General features: G+C 36.0%; 1 long non-coding RNA gene across 1 annotated transcript; it reads left to right on the top strand.

Moving 5' to 3' along the window:
• The first annotated feature begins 7422 nt into the window (after positions 1-7422).
• Positions 7423-25875, top strand: LOC135153990 (uncharacterized). Its single transcript, XR_010293455.1, has 3 exons — positions 7423-7544; positions 16026-16231; positions 18907-25875. It is a non-coding gene; the product is annotated as an uncharacterized LOC135153990 (long non-coding RNA).

A 25875-nucleotide genomic window follows, 5' to 3' on the forward strand; every position in this document is an offset into this window, starting at 1 on the left:
ATAACTTTCTTATTATTCATTCAATCTTCCTCAAACTTTCAACAATATGTTTCTTTGATTTTTCTCTTTGATATGGATTCAGCTGGTTTCAAGGGTTTCATTCTCCTTTAACTAGGTATTATATTTCTGTGGGTAACAGAGATGGTTGCAAAATTTTCGCTGTGCTGAGGGGAGAAATCATGAATCCGGTTGCAACACACAAAATGACAAGGATATGGGGATATCAGCGAACGCAATTACGTCACTTTCCCACGTGCGCGAGAATGCACCACGAGGTGGGCCCATGAACACAAAACGTAAAGTTTGATTTTATCGCTGATTATGCACAATAGCCAGTGCAATCAGCCGTTGCATTCTGCCCTACGATCAATCACTAACCTTAGCACGGTCTGGCTATACGTTTTGTAGGCATGGGGCATGAATACTTTACACATACACTATCTACAGAGCTGAATGGTCAAGGTAAGTGTTGAAATTTCACTTTTCTCCATTCCGTCTGTCTTTTACTTCATTGACATACGATGATCGTAATGATTGATTAAATGAAGCTTACAAAGAGCTACAATTCACTGGTCAACTCGCTTGTACCTGCACTGCAAAACCAAATTCTCTCCAGTTTGTCCGAGACATGAATGGGGGGTTTTCCAATGCTACTCTCAGAACGGGCAGTACTTCACCGTCTTTTGAACAGACATGAAAAGTGAGTATACGGGACTGAAGTTAAGTGATGACGTCATCGCTCAACCCTAAAAATTTGGTGTTAGCCGAGAATGTCCAACGAAAGCGATGACGTCTTCACCCATTCAGTCATGTATGCTTTACCGCCTATGTCTGGTTTGAAGAAGCACTGCCCGTGACAAAATGGTGAGAATTCGGTTTTGCAACGGAAGTACAAGCGAGTTGACCAGTGAAATGTAGCCTTTTGTAAGCTTCATTTCATCAATCATCGCGATTATCATATGTCAATGAAGTAAAAGACAGACGGAATGGAGAAAAGGGAAATTTCAACACCTTGTCCATTTAGCTCCGGAGATAGTGTAGTGCCATGCGTGGAGCTATTCATGCTTCATATCATGCCTACAAAACGTTAGTGATTGATCGTAGGGCAGAATGCACAGCTGATTGCACTGGCTATTGTGCATAATCAGCAATAAAATCAAACTTTATGTTTTGTGTTCATGGGCCCACCTCGTGGTGTATTCTCGGGCACGAGTGGGAAAGTGTCGTAATTGGGTTCGCTGCATCCCCATATCCTTGTCATTTTGTGTGTTGCAACCAGATTCATGATTTCTCCCCTCAGCACAGCGAAAATTTTGCAACCATCTCTGTTACCTCGTCCTGCCAACAATGATGTGCGCCGCCTACAGGCCGAAAAAAAAGAGGAACGTATTTTTTTGCAATTGAGTGAAATGAATTTTGCAACAAGAGTGAAATGTTTTACGTAGCGAGAGGAATGGATTTTACGTGAGGAATGAATTTTACGTACAGTCTAATACGGCAGCCGCCGTCGTATGTGTTATCCAACAAAAGTGAAAGGATCTGTTTTCTCTCAGATTTAAAATGTAACAAGTGAAAAAGAAACTAGATTTTAATTCGTCGTGCGGACGAATTAGGTGGTCGGTCGTAGATAAACAGACATAATTATTTATACAAATGAGTGGATATAAGTATGAAAGATAAATAGACAGACAGATAGACATACATATTTAAACAGATACGTATAAGAAAGATAGATAAATAGATAGATAGATCGATGGATGGAGAGATAAATGATAGGTGGATTGATCAATAGAAGATAGATATATATTAATAAAAGGGATTAATATATAGATATATATAAACAGATAAATAGGTATTAGATAGACAGATAGACATTAGATAGATATTGATTGATGATAAAAAATATGATGAGGAGGATGATGCTGATGATTGATGGCAAATATGATGATGATAATAACGGTGATTATGATATTATATTTGATATACACATAGATTCAGAGACAGATAGATATACATAGATACATACGCAGATAGATAAACAGATGGATAGATATATAGATAGAGAGAAAATAGATTGATATATTTATTGATAGATAGACAGATAGAATAACATATTTAACAGATTTAATAGATAGATATTAAATAGATAAACAGACAAATAAACAGACATGATTATTTGCACAGATCAATAGATATTAGATTGAAAGATAAAAGGTAGACATACAGATAGACATACATATTTTGAACAGATAGACTTAAGATAGATAGATAGATATATATATAGATAGATAGATAGATAGATAGATAGATAGATAGATATATAGATAGATAGATAAAGATAAATAGGCAGATAGATAGAAATTAAGACAGATATACAGACATTTAAACAGCCGGATAAATCATTAGATAGATAGATAGATTGAATGATAAATATTAAACAGATATAGACATATTAAAATAAATAAATAGATATTAGATAGATAGATAGATAGATAGATAGATAAAGAGACAGACAGATAGATAGATAGACAGACATATTTAAACAGATAATTGTTAGATAGATAGAAAAATAAATAGTTCGAGAGATAGATAGATAAATAGACAGACAGATAGATGGATAGATAGATAGATTTAAACAGATAGATATATATTAGGCAGAGAGATAGATAGATATATCATGTAGGTAGATAGATAGATAGATGAATTTTACGTACGGTCTAATACGGCAGCCGCATGTGATATCCAACAAAAGTGAAAGGATTTATTTTCTTTCAAAATTAAAATGTAACAAGTGAAATTATTCTTTTCAAAAGTGAAACATATTTTTTTTTGAAAAGTGAAATATATTATTTTTTGAAAAGTGAAATATATTTTTTTGAAAAGTGAAATATATTTTTTTGAAAAGTGAAATATATTTTTTTGAAAAGTGAAATATATTTTTTTTGAAAAGTGAAATATATTTTTTTCAAAAGTGAAATATATATTTTTTTGAAAAGTGAAATATATTTTTTTGAAAAGTGAAATATATTTTTTTTGAAAAGTGAAATATATTTTTTTGAAAAGTGAAATATATTTTTTTGAAAAGTGAAATATATTTTTTTTTTTAAAGTGAAATATATTTTTTGGAAAAGTGAAATATATATATTTTTTTTAAGTGAAATATATTTTTTTGAAAAGTGAAATATATTTTTTTGAAAAGTGAAATATATTTTTTTTATAAAAGTGAAATATATTTTTTTGAAAAGTGAAATATAAATTTCTTTGAGTGAAATGGTTTAGTAGAAGAGAAACATATTTTTTTCAAGTGAAATATATATATAATTGTTTCCCTATGGGCGTGCCATAGGTGGGAACCTTGCCAATCCATTTTAAGGAAGAGGCGAAGAAGTAGAACAAAAACAGAATGAGAAGATATATAAGATGAATGACTACTGTGGTGATAACTGATAAAGGTCTGCAAGCGTAGACTACATGGATACTATGTTATTACACGTCAGAATGACGTGGCTGCTACCAAGATGGTCGCAGTGATGTTGTCGCAGCTAACCCAATAGAGGGCACACACCACTAACTATTTCCCCATAGACTCATGTGTTAAAATGAGATTTGAAAAAAGCGCCAAAAATAAGTCTTAGAAATGACATCATCCACACCTTTATCATTTGGTAGTGTATCCAATATCCTTCAAATGCTAAAGATATGAAAAGGTGTTTTTACATATTTTTTTCGCGCTACAGGGGCTCAAACCAAGACTACGTGCAAACTTGGTTGCAGTCACAGTGCTCACTGGGTTTCTTGGGCAACTAATTAAGTTCCCATAAAACCCAGCATTGACAAATTACTGCTCTCCCATGGGACTCAACAGATCCAGTAGTAATCCCTCTCTATTCCCATATGAAAAAATTGTTCAGATATGCACCGTTGATTTTATATGAATATTTTTCCAACCATTACATCATTTTAGGTACGGGTCTAAAGGGGATTCCCGAAATTGCCGGATCCTATTAGTGGTGTGCGCCCTAGACCTGTATAGTGTTATCAAACTATATCTAACTGGTCTGTTATTTGCCTCCAAACTTACTATTGAAATAACTAAACAAATATTCATAACAAAATTGCATGATCTAATGGCTTTGTAAGTTTTGGAATCCCCCAAACTGCATAACTAGGCCATCAAGTTCATAAATCGTCCGTAATGGTGCATAACAATTATTTAAAAGAGGCATAAACATGTTTACCAGATACGTATCCACAGAATCAATTACATTATATTTTCGTTCCTTTCTTCATAATAATTTTATTCTGATGAAACCCCGCTTTTCGACCATTATAAGCTACAAGGTCCCCAACTTATTGTTCTGCAAATGTGCATGCGGTGATGATGTAATGATTATGAGTATGATATAATTTTTATCATCATCTTATAATCGATATACAGGCCTAATTATGAGAATTATTTTATTAGAATAATTAATTTGATGAGCGACTATCTTGTCATCGATAGTCCTTCACGGTGAGGTTTTGCGCCGACCAGCTCTACCCCTCCGGATCCTGGCGATATGTATTAACTGATGCATGGTATTTATCCATTACGTACCATATTTGCTAATTCTAGATAAAATGAATAATAATGATGCTATATTAGAATAAATGGACATTAAACCAAGTGTGAATTAGACCAAATGGAAATTAGACCAAGTGACGATTAGCCCAACTGGTCATTAGACCAATTGGTCATTAGACCATTTGGCTATTAGACCAAGTGGTCATTAGACCAATTGGATATTAGACCAAGTGGAAATTAGACTAAATGGAAATTAGACCAAGTGGAAATTAGACCAAACGGTCATTAGACCATGTGGCAATTAGACAAAGTGATAATTAGACCAAGTGGAAATAAGCCAAAGTGGAAATTAGACCAAGTTGTGTTAGACCAACTGAAAATTAGACTAAATGATTTTAGCCCAACTGCTCATTAGACCAATTGGATATTAGACCAAGTGGGAATTAGACGAATTGGATATTAGACCAAGTGGAAATTAGCCCAACTGGTTATTATCCCAAATGGAAATTAGACGAGTTGGATATTAGACCAAGTGGGAATTAGACGAATTGGATATTAGACGAACTAATTTCAGTATGTTTTTGTGGTACTTAGATGGCGTATAAAATGAAGATTCTTCGGTTTATAATTTGAATGAAAAAAGCATCGTGAGCACAGAACCCGTCTACATAATAATTATAATAATTGGCATTTATATAGCGCCATCTATCAAGACATAATCTAATCCGAGGCGCACTGTTAAAGACCCTGACCGGTCTAAAAACAATCATATATCAAAATAAAGGTAATGATTCATACAATACAAATATACCAAAAATATTACCTATATCTCCTTCCAATAGTTAAAAATATTAAATACAAATCAAAGAAACTGCTCCTCCAAAGTACGCTTCGATTTAGCACCCCCCCACGTCGCCTGGAAATGATGACGTCACGTTGTGTCAGGAGGGTTGTGGTTCCATAGGTTTGTGTACAAAAGCATTGGGTATTTTCTTCCATTTCCATGTTATGAATCCATTTTTTTTCCGTTTTCAGATGAAAATGGCACTAAAAATTATTCACTGTTCAAATTGTTGTAAACATATAACTATTCACTACCTTTTTTGTGATTTCTTTGTTTGGCTCTTATTGGGCCTAAATTGCTATGTCAGAAAAATTTGTTATACATAATCTAAATGCAGATGGAATTAAAATCTGCGCCAAATAAGCAGGAAATAAAATATGGCAAATACTAGTTCAAAACTGTAGATTTCATAAATTCAAGCTTGTGGGTAAAAATATGGTTACACTTCGTAATTCCGAAGCTTCGTAATTCCGAAGGTTCTTTATTCCGAAGGTTCGTAATTCCGAAACACGTAAATTGCCTATACCTCGATGTTCGTTAATCCGAAAACGCAAAAGGGTTCGTTAATCCGAACATTTGTGGCGTTATTCCGACGATTCGTTATTCCGAAGGTTCGATAATCCGAAAACGAAATAAGGTTCGTTGTTCCGAAGGTTCGATAATCCGAAAACGAAATAAGGTTCGTTGTTCCGAAGGTTCGTTAATCCGAAAACGAAATAAGGTTCGTTGTTCCGAAGGTTCGTTAATCCGAAAACGAAATAAGGTTCGTTTTTCCGAAGGTTCGTTAATCCGAAAACGAAATAAGGTTCGTTAATCCGAAAACAATATAAGGTTCGTTTTTCCGAAGGTTCGTTAATCCGAAAACGAAATGAGGTTCGTTAATCCGAAAACAAAATAAGGTTTGTTAATCCGAAAAATGAAAACCGGGAAAGCAGAGGCAGAGGCAAGGGGGGCGGGGGATACTGTTGCCGTTCAATTGTTATGAGGATGGGAAGGCAAGGGCGGCCGAACGAATTTTCTTTCGGGGAGTAAATCCAAAAAATGAAACTCATACGTCAAAATGGGCACTTTGGTGATATTTTCACCTTAAGATTATCATCTGCTTGAAGTCATTGTGTGTTTGATAGTCATTAAGTAGAGAAAACCTTTTTTGAAGTGACTTCTTATTATGGCAAAATATATATTTAGGCTTTATTTTTCGCCGGGAGAGAGTATAATGAGCGAGCGGCTTGGTAAAAAAAATATAGGTGAAGTTGTAAAACTCGTTTAGGGGTTAATTATTCTTAAAATGGCATTATTGCGAGGTGTTGCGTATGGCAAGCCAAGTGTCCGCTAGTAAATTATATCCAAATCACGGCATTCCGTACACAAAATGTGTTTTCATTCAGACGAAAATCATTTCGTCATGACGCTTTTTTATTTCGTACACAAAATTTATTTTTTGTCACACAAAATCAATTTCGTCTCGACGAATTTGCACGAAATCAATTTCGTCTAGACGAAATGTAATTGCGTCCACAAAGTTTATTTGGCGTGCCATACGAAATGAATTATTATCAAACGAAATGGCGCACCAAATGTCCGATGGTAAATTCCGTCCAATTCACTCCATTCCGTAGACAAAATGTGTTTTTGTTCATATGGAAATCATTTCGTCATGACGCAGTTTTATTTCGTATACGAAATTATTTTTTGTCACACAAAATCAATTTTCGTCGAGACTAAATGTAATTGCGTCCACAAAATTTATTTCGTTGCGATGCGAAAATCTATTCCGTCGACGAAATCATTTTGTGTCAAAACAACAAACAAAATTTCGTCGACGAAATGATTTTGTGTCAAAAGACAAAAAAAAATTTCGTCGACGAAATGATTTTTTACAAAAAAAATTCGTCGACGAAATGATATTGTGTCAAAACACAAATTTCGTCTCCTCTGTCTGGAAGGGGATACAAGAAGGTCGCTGATTGGCTGCACCTTGCTCAAGCTGTATTCGCTCTCCGGGACGATCGATCACAGCTCAGATTGGCATGTTGGTGAACTTATTAGCTTAGAAGTTAGATTTCACTTTATTTATGCCTACATGAGCTGCATACAACTGCTCTAATCGGTAGGATGTGGACGGACATTGCATTTGTAAGTTCAGCTATGTTTTCGACTTCAAAATTACATTGAAAAAAATATGGGAATTTGTTAGTCGTTACCAAACTTGCGTTTGCAAAAAGCTGTGTAACAATGCTGGTCCCGTGTATTCAAGTTTATGTACTGTAGTCAGCAGACCATGGGGGGGGGGTGGTCTTTTCTGCACAGGCTAAAAAGTAAAATGGTTATGAATTATACAGGCTGAAGATATTTAGCCCTTGATTTTAATAAATAATGTAAAATTCATTCCGAGCAAAATGCTGAAATTTCATTGAAATTGGATGACAACAAAAGTTATTGATGCCTGGCCGTATGCACTCACAATTAGCCAGGCGGCTTCTAGAGAGTGAAAATCATTTACTAATGTAAGGTCACTCTCATGAAGCCAGGGATCTTATCTCATATATCCATACAGAGGAAGCCAAAACTTGAAACTTTCACCCCCGAGATTTCTACTTTCCTTCTAAAAGATCTAGACCTAAATCATGTACATGGGATAAAACTTAATTTCCGACATTTCTACGCTCTCGTTGTTATTTTTGAAGAAAAATTCATCAAAAAAAAAGAGAGAAAGATATCATGTAGACGGAAGAAACTTGCCCGATGTTTACGCCGCCATCTTGTTTTCTATTGTTCTTCGCCAACGCTACCCGACGCACGCGTGATTATATTCCCTTGCAAGTACGATGATGATGCTGCGCAACGAAAGTCCGAAACTTTATTGTGATTTTTGGCTTCTGGGCTTCAAGACGGTGGCCTCAATGTTTCACTAAAAAATGCCCTTGGTTTCTTCTTTTCATAAATTATAGTTTGTAATAAAAAATAATTTTCTTCCTGAAGATTGCATACCAGTGTTCGATTTGTTTTCCTGTTGCAATTTCAAAGAGCGAAGGGGGTAAATGTGACTCAAATCTGAAATCACACCTCCCAACGCTCTCCTCGTCTCGTTCTACGTTTCATTTTTCTATCTCCATTTTCCCTCCAAAATAACGATGCTACCGATTACTGTTCGTCACAATGAGAGAAAGTAAATTTTATTATCTATTGAAATTGTAGCATAAACTTTTAGTTCACGGTTAGTTTTAGCGTTTGAACTGATTATGCTTTTGTCGAATTTTCAGTGCAAAAAATTTCACATGGGAGAGAAAGAGAAAATGAGATGAAGAGCTTCCAAAACCTAACATGACAAAATCATTTTATAAAATGACGTGAATTTCAAATAGAGGTGGGGGACTATAGTATTCTAATTCTTTATAAGTAAATATTTATGCAATAGCAAAAGCGCACATTATGGTTTATGGTCTATTTCCTCCTTTTCCCCTTCCATTCTTTCTGTCGATTTATCATTCTCCTATACATGTATCTCGATTTGCATTTTCTATTCTTTTCTAAAATCTCACTTGCATCTTCTTCCATCCCTATGGGTATCATCACCCAGGGGAAAATTGTATTTTTTGTGAAGAAAGCACTGTCATGCTCAAGAAAATCTTAAGCGCCTGCATGTTTTAAATAAGAAAACATTTACTTTTTTATTGTTACTGTCGTAATATAAAAAGCAGTATTCCTAAGAGCTTTTTGTATCGCTATATACGAGAAGCATTTACTAGGTCATCCTGACGAAATACACTAATCTTCCTTTTATTCAGGGCGTTGGCTATTTGTCCCCTGCTCTTTTTATAAGGAATTTGTTTGAGCGTCCGCCATGACTTTCTTTTGTTCATTTTTAAAAGAGCAGAGGATAAACGGTGTTATTAATTCCTTTATTTTGTTTTCTTTGAAATAGAGGACAAAAATAAGAGCAATATTGGATGAGAGAACGAAAGAAAGCGGGGGCTCGTATTATATAAAATTTGTTTACAAATTTTCAATAGCACTTGAAAGCTACTGAAACCATTCTATTTGACTGGCGGATGGTAATTTTTTTTTTAATTATTGCGCATTTTTCAATATAAAATGTGCATGTATAATGTATTTATAAAACGGTACCAATTAAGGATTTCCTTGTTTTCCCTTTTCCCTGGTTTCTAACCTGTAACTGAATGTGTTGTCTACCGCTTTCATTCCCTTTATATCTATCGTCTTTCTTTATCCCCTCCCTTCTACACCTTTTTTTTCTCTAAGTTCTTCTCATTTAAATTATATCTGTATCGTCTTCTTTCTTCCCGATTTGGATTACGAGGTATATACCTACCCCCATCCCCTCAATCCTTTCTGATTTTTCTTCTCAGTACCTGTCATTTTACATTACATCTAACGTCCCCCCCCCCCTTCTCTCTCTTAATCGGAAACGGTTCCGAGAGAATGCCCCGTTTTTGGCAACTTGTATTGATCGGAGATGGTTGCATTTGTGGGCCTCTCGTCCTATTGCATCATGGTCATCATGTCGCGAAAATTTTGGTGTTTTTCCCCCCTGTTTCTCAAATAATGTCCCGAAAAACCTTTTGAAATTACTATTGTAACTCTCATTTAACAATAATTTCTATATCATCTTTCATTTTCTTTATTGATCTTTCGCAAAAGAAAATATGATGATGATGTTCAACATCATCGTATAAAAATGCATGACTAAACTATTTTTTTGTGAACTTGGGGCTTAGGGTTATGGCAAGACAGAGGCCTCAATCTTTCACTAAAAGTAATTTTCTTTTTTAGATTTTTTCATAAATTATATGTCTCATTTAATTCGATTTCCCACGCAGATATTATAATAATAATAAAATAATCTTGTTCCTGAAGTTTGCGCATCGGTATTCGATTTGTAATATCCTGAAATTATTTCAAAGAGTTAAAAGAATAAAAGTGACTAAAATTATAAGTCTGAAATCATACCTCCCAACTCTCTTCTTGTCACTTTCTACGTTTCTTTGTTTATCTTACTATTCCCTCAAAAAGAGCCAAGCAATTACTGAAAGTAACAGAAAGTATTTTTTTCTTGAATAAATTATAGCATCCGCAATCATAAGTGTTTTTTATTTGTTATTTCGTTTTGTTCGATTGTCTCCTTCGTTCTGTTTTATTGTCTCCTTGATTTCACAACCGAAAATAAATCATAAAAAAAAACATTCACAATAGTTAGAATTCATTTTTGTCTCTATCGTTCTAATCGTTCAATCTAATAGTACAGAGGCGGCGGAGTTGGTAGGTATTTTACTCCTTGCAGCAAACATGTACAAAAAATCCGAAGTCTATTTGAATTTCTGATTTTTTTTTCGGCCGGTCCACCACATTCAGTAACGAAAATAATTTTTTCCCCTCTATGAATCTTTTCTACCACGCTATTCGCCGGTAAAAAAAAGGGAGAAAGAAATTGGCAAAAAAGTAGGAAATTCAATGAAATTTGGGTCGGTATCAACATTTTTTTTTTTTGGGGGGGGGGTGTAGGTTACACATGAATAAAAGTTTGTAGGATTGAGAGGGTTCTATCGGGTGACACGCCAGACAAGCGTGTTTTCTTTGTAGGGGATGCCTTAGCGTAATTTCTCATCCTGTATCATTCTATTTCCTCCTAGTTCGCGCGAGGAAACTTTTAGTTCATTATTGGTTTTATCATTTGAAGTGATTATGTTTCCGTCAACTTTTCAATGCAAAAGTTTTCATCTGGGAGAGAAAAAGATAAGATGAAGAGCTTCTAAAACCTAACCTATTATAAATTCATTCTGTAAAATGATATGAATTAACAAATTGTAATATTTTAGCCGCTTCATCCCCGTCCCACAGCTCAACCCTGCTGTACCATAAAAAAACATTGCTGTCCCTGTATAACATCTTTTTCCAAACATTTTGGTTTAGATGAAAACCATGGTAAGCGCCCCAAATGCGATTTTTTTTTGGGGGGGGGTCGTAACGGGGAAAAAGGGGCAGTCTTTATTCTTATCTTTTCCACCGCGTCACTCGCAATTAAAAACAGAAAATCGGAGAGAGGAGACAAACAAGCAATATATATTAGAGTGTAGGTCAGAACATTTCCATCGGGGGGGGGGGGGGAGGGGGGGGGGGGGGAGGGGGGGGGGTTCAAACAAGAACAATGATAAACAGTCATCAGTTTGGCAAGGGTCTGAGGACCGAGTTGCAACAAATAAACGTTGTGGGATTTTTTAAAGTAATCTAACCAAAAAATAAAGTCATGTTGTAATTCGTTTAAGTAGATATTCATGCATGGAATTTTAGCAAAAGCGCGCGTCTTGTCTGTTCCCCCTTTTATCATCCCCCTTATATCACTGTATCTCATTCTCTCTCGTTATCCCCGATATTTGAACATATTTTTTCGATAATTTCCCTAAATAATTATTCGTTCATCCTTATATGCATCATCACCCAGGGGAAGCGCCTTTATGCAATATGAATCACTGACGGATGTCATAAGCACCTGTGTTGTCGGTAACCGAGACCTTTTTTTGTAGATACGGTATGTTGGTCGAAAAAAAAGATTCATAAAAGCTTTTTGTATTGCTAAGTACGTTCAATGGGTCATCCTGCCGATAAACACTAATCTTCTTTTTGTTCGGGGCGTTGACCATCTGTATCCTGCTCTTTTCGGAAGGAATTTGCTTGAGTGGCCGCTCAGACATTCTTTTGTTCGGATAGTGCCGATATCATGAACTACATGGACGTTCCCCTTTTGAAAAGAGCAGAAGATGAATGGTGTGCTAAACTGCTTTCTTTTCTCTTTTTTCATAATAGTAGACAAAAAATAATGAGAAGGAGAGGGATGATGGGGAGGGAAAAAGTTCAAAAGTGCACCGAGATCAGCTCAAAGTACTAAGACATTACAAGCTTTTTGCTTTTCTGAAAATGCAATAAATCGATGAAACCAAGGAGATATCATTCTATCTAGAGTGATATCTTCTTGATTAAACAAATAAGACGAAAATGGTGAATAAACGCGTAGCTTATTACGTGACGATCTTGCAGAAAAGATGTTAGCGTATATACTATCAGAACAACGATATGGATCAAATCACGTGATCGGAAAAAAAATCACGTGATCAGGCCTTATGCGCGCGCGTACGTGCTCGTCACAAAATTTATCCTTCCCGTCCGACTCCAACGAAAAAATCGGGTAAAGTTGAAATGATTTCCTATTTTCGGGATTTTTCCCCACGTAGCTGTATATTTTTGTCAATCTGTTATCGAAATCGGTTTATAAAGTAAACAGTGGCAGAGGTTTTAGTACATAACAATTACGAAAAAGCTGAAAAACTTCATTGAATTAAACCAAACATTTCTCGGCTTCTGTAGAAGCCCGTCGTAGCTAAGTGAATGACTCGCTGGGCTTCTGTGGAAGCCCGTCGCACGCACTGCGGTGGAAATTACGCAAACAACAATCGAAATGCGAATTTTTCCTATCGAACAGTCTAGATTCAAGTCGCCGGCGCATAATAGGAAATTGTACCAAAAAAAATCAACAGGCATCTCACGTATAATCGCTGATGGCTCTACATCGTAAAATAACGCTGAACAGCGAAAAAAATGCAGAGCGCCTAGAACGCAACCAGCAGTACAGCTGATCTGACGTAAACGACGTAAACAAGCAAGTTTATAAAATAATATTGCGCGCCCTCTCTGTGCGTATAGAGTAAACCAGCGAATTGGCCGCATGCCTGCTTCGACATCAAGAAAAATGTTTGATATAAAGTACCAGGGGCCCGTTTCTCAACACCGTCATAAGTCTAACTTCTTGACTAAATCGGAGATAATGAGCTTCTTGTCCGCTAACCGTTTCACGAAGCCCTCTTTACCAAGATCGGGTACAACAACCTCACTAAATATTTATGACACCTCCGAACCTGTCATAACTTCTCTCTTAATGACGTAGTGGCATCACGTGGATAGACTATGACATGCAAAAGTGCCTAGAAATTTTAAAATCATAATCTTACGTAATCAATCATAGAGGTTGAAATTACATCACAAAACAAGTGGGTTAATGCAGTCAATGGTAATTGTAATACAAAGAAACTATAAAAACTGTTGGTAAAACGCTACAAAACCATTCATTTTGAAATAGTAAATTGATTTAATCGAAAAAGATTCTACCACGTCAGGCCATCCATAACTGAACTCATATTTGTTTTTTTCAGACCCATATTAACAGTTGGATAAATTCTATCTCTAATTTATGCATATAATTTGTCAAATATTGTTTGTTTCGGTATCAATGATTAAGAATATTTCGTTCAACCATATTTTGATGACGTTTGGAATAGTAAAAGACCGTATAATTATCATCATTATACAAAGAAAACCGTTATGGTTTACTTTCGTAAACTATTAAACTTGGATATCCCGGGGGTACCCATCTCAACGTCCACAAGTGATATTTTTGCCATGAAATGAATTATTCATAATTTAATTTTCTCTGCAATTGAATGCTCCAGTCTTCATGGTCTAAGTATGTATGGTGCATAATTCACATGTGCTATTATTTTTAAAAGATGTATTTCCCAATTCATCCCAATATTTGCAATTTTGTCATAATTTTTCTTTTTGAAAATTATGCTATTTTGTGAATAAGGCTACGTCTCGTTTGCCCTTTTTACCGATAGTATCGATATCGAGGTATTCTAGTTAGGAAGCCTTTCGAGAAACAGGTTTAGTAAGATTGGAACTAACTCCGTGGTTGGTGGATAAAGATATGACTAACCGGGATGACTAACTTGTCCATGTGTTGAGAAACGGGCCCCTGAAAGACAGAGAGGAATTGAAATTTGCTTCATATCGTTTGGTAAGTTTCATATCCAAAGCTTACTGGATGTAAAATGTAAATAAATTTCTATTTTTTACAAAAAAATAAAAAAATTATTGCAAGTGCCGTGCCAGCGGTTATCCTGTGCATGGCGACGGTAATGTACCCGTGGGTGGGCCGTATGAAACTCTAGGCTACTCCACTCAGTGACTCACACGTATTGCGAGGTTAGTATTAGTATACTAACCTCGCACCATTAACCACGTTTGGCAATGGATTTCTAACTAGTGGGTCACGCGTGCTGTGATCCCACAAAACTTCTATTGCTTGATTTTTCTGTGCGCGGAGGCATGTAGTGAACCCTTGAGTGACTAGGCCTAAAAAACTCAGGTGATGGTTCGTATAGCCAGCCATTAAACACTCCACTATAGGTGAAGCGGAGGCCCGGGGGGTGGGGGGCACTCAGTATATAATGCATAGGCTAGTGGGTATGTGCCGCGGAGGGGACCCCCATTTTTACACTAAAATTTCCGTTCCAAGGCCATAGCATTTTTGTCTTATTGAGAAAAAGAACAAAGAAAGCCGCTCCAAGGCATAGCATTTTCTTCTTATCGAGAAAAAAGAAACAAATCAGCTCCAAGGCTTCGCATATTTTCCGTTACGCCGTTCCGGTCGCCGCAATTTGGTGAAAAGCGGCCGCAGAGCGCTGTCCGACCATCGCCTCTGCGCTAGCGCACCTGGGGCCCGTGCCGCCGGGCTAGCTGCATGCACGTTCTATAGGTATGCATACGCACTCACATGCAGTCGACCCGTTCCAAGAACCCCCGTTTTCACAAACAATTGTCGTTCTGAAGCCCGTTCCGAGGACCCTCCTTTTTACATTAAGCCCGCTCCAAGGCCCCCGTTTTTTGTATCGCCCGCGGCACATACCCACTACTTTTTTTGGTCGAGTGCCCCCCCCCCCCCGGGAGCGGAGGTTAGCAGTAGTGAAGTGTAGTGGAGCCAAGTGGAGCCTACACGAACCATCGCCTGCTGTACTAGTATAGTTTTGGTAGCCTTGGCCGGCCTGGCCCCACTCATTACTAGTTCGAGGTTAGTTGCTACATATAGTTGAGATGTATAGATCAACTAACCTCGTACACCGAACTGCATTTGGCCGTGGATTTCTGTGAAGTTGGCAAACATCGCTTCATAACAGAATTAATATTTGCCGAAACTCCGCGCTACTCACCGGGGCGCTTAGCGGTGAGTAGCCATAATACAATAGTATATTTTTTAATTCTTAAATCAAAATCATATTTTTAAAAATTTGATTACTTTGGAGTTTGGACTGGAAAGTGACTTCGCGTGTCTCTTCTTTCTACGGAAATAAAAGGAAGCCTGACGATGGTGCTAATAAATTTAACAGCCTTGATGCTCGCTTCAAATTCAGCTCCTCGGTAATTATTAAGCGTTGCCCCTGTCCGTTGATTCGCCACCCCCCCCCCAACTTGGTTTCTATGTGATTAATTTTTAAAAATTTTGGTGTGTAGGTACATGACACCATAGTACAGGCTAAGTTTGAATTCGGAGTCTGCAGGTCCAAGGTCACATCTCATTATATATGCAAGTAGGTTCAAAGGTCTAAATTTGTTAATTAATTATATATATGCATATTGGTTTCTGCATATTAAGTTCAATCATATTGAATGGATTTCTGATTGCGTTAAGTGGGGCATCTGTGTCCTTTACGTCAAATTTTCTTAATTATGTGTAATTGATTTTATGACATTTGTTTACATTTGCTGCAGATTCCCATTCAGCCGTTGGACTGAACCGTTACTGTAACACAGTATGGATGGTCAATATGAAGCGAGCTTTATTGAATTCCTCCAAGAGCTCTGTACTCCGTTCTGATCATTTTGAAGATGGTTGCTTTGACAGGACTGGGCAAGTGACTCGTCTTAGACAGGATGCTGTCCCAACCATGTTTGATTTCCTGCCTCGTCTTCAGAAGGTACAGTAGATCTATATCATACATGTGTTCTAAAGAAATATTTTCTCTGTATTATCTACCTTTTGTTTGATAGAACATTGCTTTAAATATTCCATTTTCAGTAGCCAAATAGAGATGAAAATTATCCTATTTGGGAGGGTAACCATGGACCTGGGCCTTTACTGTGTATTACAGTAAACTCTTACTAAATGAACAAATATATTAAAAATTTGGTTTACCCTACATAATAATCCTGGGCTACTTTGAGATTGCATAGCCCCGGGGGGGGGGGGGGGCCTTTTTGTTCCCCCTCTTCAGATCTCCATCGTCAATTGCAACGAAAACCAATGCACACGTCACCATCAATGTAATGTGCAAGCATGGAGCTCGACATTTTTCACGATAAATCCATCGCGCAAATTTTTTTTACCGCGTCACTCGCTGACTTTTTACTTTCAAGTCTTGCGCAACTTTTGAGACCAAAATTGTGACCCCCAGGTACAGGGTTTTGAAATTACGCAACATTTCGTAACTGCATGCAAACCCAAAATTGCTCAAAAACGTGAATTTGTGTACAAATCCAATGCAAATAGTGTTTTTAGCCAAAATTTATAAAATGTTTCATATTTTTCCTTTACTGCTCAAAATCAATTAATTTTATCTTTTATATGGTAAAAAAAATTCTCTGACAATTTCTATTGAAAAAACAATAAAAAACAAAAAGTAAAAAAACACAGAAATACATAAGAAATTTTGAAAACAATAAAATACATTAAAAAATGAATGTTGACAACTTTAAAAAAAAATAATTTAATCAGATGCCTATAAAGAGTAAGTGAAACAAAAATTAACATTTTAGGGGCTTTATTTTGTTAATTAGAGCAAACTTATGATTTTACGCATTAAGTAACATAATGAGCAATGAGATTTTTCGCAGAATTTGATATTATGGTATTGTAGATAATGCCATGGGTAACGCGCGTGCCAATTTTCGTCGCGATTGCGAGATCAACGGCCCAGATCATAAGGGGGGCTGAATCAGCCCCCCCCCCCGTCTTCTTAGGCGTCGAAATAGCCCAGTCTATTTAGGGTTAAAGGTAAATCCCTAAATAATTCCCCTAATTCTATGATTTCTAAACAAATGTGCTCCTGAAAAAATGGTAAATCAAATTTCTACTTTTATGTATTTTATTGGTTCTATAATTCCATATGTATTTCTTTGTTTTGGGCCTTTTGTATTTTATAGTTTTGTCTCACCTGCATAGCAGAGTGAGACTATAGGCGCCGCTTTTCCGACGGCGGCGGCGACGGCGGCGGCGTCAACACCAAATCTTAACCTGAGGTTAAGTTTTTGAAATGACAGCATAACTTAGAAAGTATATGGACCTAGTTCATAAAACTTGGCCATAAGGTTAATCAAGTATTACTGAACATCCTGCCTGAGTTTCATGTCACATGACCATGGTCAATGGTCATTTAGGGTCAATGAACTTAGACCATGTTGGGGGAATCAACATCAAAATCTTAACCTGAGGTTAAGTTTTTGAAATGACAGCATAACTTAGAAAATATATGAACCTAGTTCATGAAACTTATACATAAGGTTAATCAAGTATTACTGAACATCCTGTGCAAGTTTCAGGTCACATGATCCAGGTCAAATGTCATTTAGGATCAATGAACTTTGGCCAAATTGGGGTATTTGTTGAATTACAGCCATAACTTTGAAAGTGTGTTGGTCTAGTTCATAAAACTTGGACATAAGAGTAATCAAGTATCACTGAACATCCTGTGCACATTTTAGGTCACATGATCAAGGTCAAAGGTCAATGAACATTGGCCATAATGGGGGTATCTGTTGAATTACCATCATAACTTTGAAAGTTGATGGATCTGACTCTTGAAACTTGGACATTAAACTAATCAAGTATCACTAAACATCCTGTGCGAGTTTCAGGTCACATGATCAAGGTCAAAGGTCCTGTAAGGTCAAAGAACTTTGGCCACGTTGGGGTATTTGTTGAATTGCTTTCATATCTCTATAAGTGTATTGGTCTAGTTCATAAAACATGGAAATAAGTGTATATATAACCAAGTATCACTGAACATCTTGTGCGAGTTATAGTAGTTTTCAAAATCAGCACTGCTGCTATATTGAATCACGTGATGCAGGTGAGACGGCCAGAGGCATTCCACTTGTTTTCAATTAGATCACTTCGTGGTACTATTCCAATTATAAAAAGCAAAGATTTGATTATTTTCAACCAATTAGTGCAAGAATAATGATGCATTTGTCAATTATGACTGAAAAATAGAATTTCCATTGGATTAAATATGTATACAAAATAATATTTTTGAGCAATTTTTGGTCCAAAATGAACTAAAAAAATGTTGCGTAACTGCGTATCTGGGCGTCTCGAATTTTGTCTAAAAGCTCTGCGAGAATTGAACGAAAAAAAAATCTTGGTACCTCGTTTCTCATTGTGGACTTATCGTGAAAAATGTGGATGGGGGGCAAGATAGGGTTAATATATCATCATGAATATTTAAAAAAACATTTTGTTGCAAGTCACTGAAAAAGGTTTGATTTCTAAATAAATATTATTCTTCATGTATTATCGAATATTTAATTAAAAAAATTAAAGTTATCTTTTCATTCTTGTAACTGTTTTTGTTAATTCATTCGTCTCATACAGAATTCAACAAACCAAGGAATTCCCCGAAAGAAAGATGTTTTGATTCAGCAAACAACCTTCCAGATACTGCAAAGACACCTGTACCAAAGTCTTCAGCACCATTATTTCTTAAGGACCACTCCTACTCAATACCAGAAAGTCCAAGAGGGGTAAAGTGGAAGTTAACAGCAATAATGGACTGTATTAAGAATTTGGAGAAGAGGCTGAAAACCACACACAATAAGTCCCGCCGTGTACATTACTTGCTCTTAAGTTTGGACAAACATAACTTGCAAAACTTTACAACAAATAATTACCACAATGTGCATTCTGATTATTTAAAATAGCTCAATGAAATAGTTTATCAGTGGGCATGTAACAAAAGTGAATTCATTAAATTTTAACGTGTTGCAAAAATGATGTCTTACAGTATATTCATTCTGACTTAGCATGTCAGAAGAGAAAAAAGTTTGTGAAAAGTAGGAATGATGGCAAGCTGACAGAAGAATAGAACAGGATAGAGCAAGGGGGACAGATAAAGGACAAGTCCACCCCAAAAATTGTTGATTTGAAAAAAAAGAGAAAAATCCAACAAGCATAACACTAAAAATTTGATAAAAAATCGGATGTAAAATAAAAAAAGTTTTGACATTTAAAAATTTTGCTAAATTTTACAAAAGAGTTATATGCACATTCTGTACACAGTTGGTATGCAAATGAGGAGACTGATGACGTCATCCACTCACTATTTCATTTGATATATAGAATAGAATAAGGAAAATTTTATTCTTGTCATGTTTAACAAAATTTTATTCCTCCCTGATCATGTGGAATTAGCATTATTCAATACTTTATGGTTCAGTAAAGTTTGTCCTTATGGTAAAATCTGTAAAAAATGAAATATTGTATAATTCAAACAATAAAAAACAAAATAAACAGTGAGTGAGGGACATTATCGACTGTCTCATTTGCATGTCACTGAGTTGTGAATATTTTTGTTTTGTGAAAAATAAGCGAAAATTTAAAATGCCATAACTTTCTTAGTTTACATCCGATTTTGATTAAATTTTCAGCATTATGCTAGTTTGATTTTTCTCTATTTAACTGAACCAACATTTTTCTTGGGTAGACTTGACCTTTACTAATGAGCTGTTGGATAGAGACAAAAAAGATTAACTGAGATTGAGGGTGATAGAGAAAGAGAGACAGGTGTGGGGGAGCCTTTGATGAATGCCTGAGAAAGCGAACATTACCATTTTTTTTTTGAGGATTTGGACAGTAATGAATAGTACATGTTTTTTCTGTTGGTATTTCTCAAAATATGTGTATGTTGTATGTAATGAAATGGGTATAATCATTTGTAAGATACACTCATTCAGAAAATATTAACTAAACAAAAAAAAAAGCCAAATTATATTTTACTCATTATCAACTGTTCACTCATATCAAAAGTACCCCCCCCCCCTCATTTCAAGGTATTGGGGAGAGAGAGGTTGGATGAGAAATGGATTGGCTGTCTGCAGAAAAAAATGAAGGGGGAGCAAAACATTTTTAGGATATGTTCAAGGGAGCGAAGCGACCGAGCAGAAAAATTATTCTGGGGATATATGTGAGAGAGCAAAGTGACGAGAAGAACAAATGCAGGGGCCAAAATATTTCGAGAATATGTGAGAGGGAGCAAAGTGACCAAGCAGAAGTAAAAGGAAAGAGGGACAAAAATTGTGGTATGTGTGAGGGAGCAAAGCATCCGATAAAAAAAAAACAGAAAGCAGGTCAATCAAATATTTTTCGAATTTGTGCTGGTGAGCGACACGTTCACTCCCGAGCTTTTGGGACTTGTTTAAAAATGGCATAGGAAATATTCGTTTTCTATAATCATGGTAAACTCATAATATGGTAGAATTTAGGTGTAAGAGTTAAATTCTGGATGAACTGTATTGGCTGGTTAGACATGCGCAGAGGATTATTTGTCTTTATCCATTTTTATTTTCACATTTTTCTTTTGTTTGATTTTATCTTCCAGTGGGTAAGCCCCCCCCCCTTCCCCCCGTTCCTGTGGATACCAATGGGGCGGGGGCTTGGAATAGTGCAAGTCAGAGAAGGTGAATCTGAAATTTATAGATATCAAAAGAGAGAGAAAGAATTGTAAAATGAATAAAAACAAAGATAGAGAGGGGGGAGAGTGAGAAAGCAGGTGAACTTTCGAGGGGCATTAAAAAGTCTCAGATTAAAAAAATAATTTTTGTTTATGTAATTGTTACACAGGGTCAGTCAAAATATTTTGGAATATGTGCGAGGGAGCGACACATTCACTCCCGAGCGGTAGGGACTTGTTTTAGGAAATATGCGTTTTCTAAGAATGGTAAACACATATTTTAAGGTAAATTGCCAAGTCGTCTACTGCCATTCAGTCCACTCACCACATGGTCTACCTTCATTTCGTCTAATGTCATTTCGTCCAATAGCAATTTCGTTTCCCACCCATTTAGTCTAATTCTATTAAGGCTAATGCCATCTCGTCCATTAATCAGTTCGTCCAATGTTCATTTAGTCCAATAGCCATATTGGCTAATATCAGTTTGTCTAATATCCAAATTATCTACTGGACTCGTCTATCATTTCGTCCACCACCCATTAGGTCCAATAATCAGTTTGTCTAACAACCAAATCGCCCAGTTCGTCCAATTCCCAAATTGTCCAATAGTCATTTAGTCTAATAGCCAATTGGTCCAATAGCCATGTTGTCTAATACAAATACAATGTAATGCAATATCCGGGGGGGGGGACGAAATGACTTCTTAAATATACCTTGAAATTACTGAAGATAAAAAAAATATATAACTAGGCCTGCTATCAGGAATGGAATGATGCGATACAGCATGCAGCCTCCCCCCGCTCTCTCTACCACATCACGCACACAAAAGGGGGAATTGGAGTGGTTATAATGATAAAATTGAAATAGGGTCCTTTGATTTGGAATTTACCCTCATTTCTTTTTTTTAACAAATGCACACCTAAAAATGATAATCACTCATCATATAACAATGATAATAATTGTAATAATAGTAATTAATGATAGTACTCATAAACAAGAAATGTACTATAATAATAACGATAACAGCCTTGGACGGTAGAAAACAAATTAAAAAGAGAGAAAAGTGGGAAAGGAGGGGGAGAACATTACATAAAAACATAAAATGTATTACAATGGAGCTTAAAAAAAGTAAACAATAAAAAAAGATTAATCAAACGACAGGTGTAAATTAATAACAAATCACAAGAGCAACAGGAGTCGAGTTAGCAATACACAGGCACCGAACTAGAAGGGCTGCTAGTAGTAGACTATACCTATTTGATTGTAGACGAAACGAATATTGACCGGGATGGCAATTGGACCCATTGATGATTAGACCAAATGATTGTTAGACGAAATGGGTTTAGACTAAGTGACAGTGGATCAACTGCAGTTGGACAAAATGGATCATAGACAAAATGTATGTAGACTAAGTGGTTATTGGCCATTTGCCCTTAGACCAATTAGCTATTGGACTAAATGGTAATAGACATAATGAAAATGGACAAAGTGGCTATTGGACAAATTGGCCAAAAATGCAATTAGACCAAATGAAAGTAGACAAATTGGTTATTAGACGAAGTAGCTATTGGACAAAATGGTAATTGGAAGATGTGGAAAAGGAACAACTGATGGTAGATGAAATGACATACCATTTGGTGAGTGGACAAAATGGCAGTAGACGAAATGGCAATAAACCTATGGGCCTATGGTAGAATTTAGGTGTTCTACGAGTCAAATTCTGAATGAACTGTATTGGCTGGTAAGACATGCGCCAAGAATATGTGTCTTTTATCCATTTTTATTTTTTCACATTTCTTTTGTTTGATTTCAGTTTTCAGGGGAAGCCCCCCCCCCCTCCTGTGGAAGCCAATGGGACTGGGGCTTAGAATAGTGCAAGATAGAAAGGGCAAACCGGAACTTTAGATATCAAAAGAGAAACAAAGAATTGTAAAATGAAAACAAAGATAAAGAGAGAGAGCGAGCGGGTGAGCTTTCAAGGGAAGAAAGTCTGAGATTAGAAACATCATTTTCATTTACTTCTTTATTAATTTATTCTATTTTATTTACCCAGAGTAGCCTCTTCAGTACAAAACTGCTTTACAAGAGAGCACTTCACATCTAAATGTATTTATCAGCATTAATAGTTTATACATAATTTTTAAAATGAGCGCGAAGCTCAGGATAATGTTTGATATTCCAACCAGAAAAATTGGAATTTTAAGCGTATAAGCCACTGCCCCATTGGCATCCACAGGAGGGTGGGCCTTTCCGCCTGGAAACTGAAATCAAAAGAAAAGTGTGGAAAATGGATGAAAGACAAAGATCCTCTGCGCATGTCTTACCAGCAAATGCAGCTCATTCAGAATCTAACTCTTAGAGCACCTAAATTCTACCGTAGGCCTACAATATGTGTTTAACATGCTTAGAAAACGCATATTTCCTAAGCTATTTTTAAACAAGTCCCTACTGCTCAAGAGTGAACGAGTTGCTTCCTCACACATATTCGAAAATATTTTAACCTGCTTTTTTTATCGGTTGCTTTGCTCCCTCACATACCCCAACAATGTTATGTCCTCTACATTTCTTCTGCTTGGTCACTTCGCTCCCTCTCACATATTCCCCAAATCTCTTGTCCCTTGCATTTTTCTTCTCTGTCATTTCGCTCTCTCGCATATATTACAAAATAATTTTCTGCTGTCGCTTCGTTCCCTTGCACATGTCCCAAAAATGTTTTGCCCCCCCCCCCGTATTTTTTTTTCTGCAGACAGCCATGTCCCGTTCATAATCTCTCTCCAATACATTGAAATGATGGGGGGGGGGGGGGCTGTTGCACCCACAAATGTAATAACGCCCACAAATGTAATAACGCCCACAAATGTAATAACACTTTACCCACAAATGTAATAACGCCCACAAATGTAATAACACTTTACCCACAAATGTAATAATTTCACCCACAAATGTAATAATGCACTTTACCCACAAATGTAATAATTTTTGATCGCCCACAAATGTAATAATGACTTTACCCACAAATGTAATAAATTTGAAGAGATTTTTGGCGAATCCGTTCTAAACTTAAATCCTATAGTAATGCATTCATATGGCACAAAAGTGCAAAGTTTTTTTTCCAGACCCGGTTAATTAAACATTATAGTACAATTCCAAAGTCTTTTTCCAGACCCGGTTGTTTCAAAATTACAATATACGTCCATAGTCTTTTTTCCAGACCCGGTTAATTCAAAAATTATAATGCAAGTCCAAAGTCTTTTTTTCAGACCCGGTTGTTTCAAAAATTATAATATAAGTCCAAAGTCTTTTTCCCAGACCCGGTTGTTTCAAAAATTATAATATAAGTCCAAAGTCTTTTTTTCAGACCCGGTTAATTAAAAAATTATAATACAAGTCCAAAGTCTTTTTTCCAGACCCAGTTGTTTAAAAAAAATAATATAAGACAAAAGTCTTTCTCCAGACCCGTTTATTTCCAAAATTATAATATAAGTCCATACTAATATACTATAATGATATTCCAGTGGAATAAAAATGAGAATCGAGCTTAGTCTTTTGTCCAGACCCAATTCAATGAAACTAGTGGAATTAATGTCTTAGATGTTGTTTCTACTTATGCGGCGTATATTGTGAATATATGCGCTAAGAGTAAATTGAGAATCAAGCGTAGTCTTTTCTCCAGACCTGGTTACTTAAAACTATAAACTAAACCCTATAGCAATGCGTTCATATAGCACAAAAGTGCAAAGTCTTTTTTCCAGACCCGGTTAATTAAACATTATAGTACAAGTCCAATGTCTTTTTCCAGACCCGGTTATTTCAAAATAATAATATACGTCCAAAGTCTTTTTTCCAGACCCGGTTAATTCAAAGAATTATAATGCAAGTCCAAAGTCTTTTTTTCAGACCCAGTTGTTTCAAAAATTATAATATAAGTCTAAAGTCTTTTTTCCAGACCCGGTTGTTTCAAAAATTATAATATAAGAACAAAGTCTTTTTTCCAGACCCGGTTGTTTAAAAAATTATAATATAAGTCAATACTAAGATACGATTTTGATATTCCAGTGGAAAAAAGAGAATCGAGCTTAGTCTTTTTTCCAGACCCGGATAATTAAACAATTACAATATAAGTCCAAAGGGTTTCCTCCAGACCTGGCTATTAAAAAATGAATTAAAAAAACTTCAAATCTAAGACCAATTTTCCAAAGTTTCACCCAGGAAAAAAATATGTCTTTACCCCACACCCAGTTTTTTTTTTAATAATACTACGACCCCTACAAAACATTGTAATAATGCATGGGTAAAGCACACATCATTTCTCCAGACTTGGTTATTATTTGAAAAAAATAAAGTTGTTTCTACAAATATTCTAAAACGAATACCCAATAATCTAATTACTGTGGAATAACTTGAAGACTGATTGTCAAAGATCGACTTTCCACCAGACATAATTATTTCAAGAATAAAAAATCAATAAAACCCAACCCCCCAAAACGAATCTTAGAACCAACAATCCTCCAAATTAAGACCATGTAGAAAAGCACATGTTTAGAGCGTTGTCTTTATTCCATACCCAGTAATTTAAAAATGGTTTAAACAATCTTAAAAACAAAATACTTTGTCATATTCCTATTCTTGTGGAATAGCACGAGTATTATGCTTAGTCTTTCGTCTAAACCCGGTTATTTAAAAGATAAACAAATATTGAAAAAAAAATCACAGCTAAGACCAATCTTCAAAATTAAACCCATTTAAAATGCTTGGGCTTAGAGGGTTGTCTTTACCCCTCACCCAGTTCTCTTTAAAATACAAAGTAAGCGAAACATTAATCTTAAAACTTAGACCCCAGCATCTTCCAAACTATACAACCCTTGTGATAGCGCATACTTAATTTGACCAGACCA

This window comes from Lytechinus pictus, chromosome 4 (genome assembly GCF_037042905.1).
Source record: "Lytechinus pictus isolate F3 Inbred chromosome 4, Lp3.0, whole genome shotgun sequence".
In the NCBI taxonomy this organism is placed as follows: domain Eukaryota; kingdom Metazoa; phylum Echinodermata; class Echinoidea; order Temnopleuroida; family Toxopneustidae; genus Lytechinus; species Lytechinus pictus.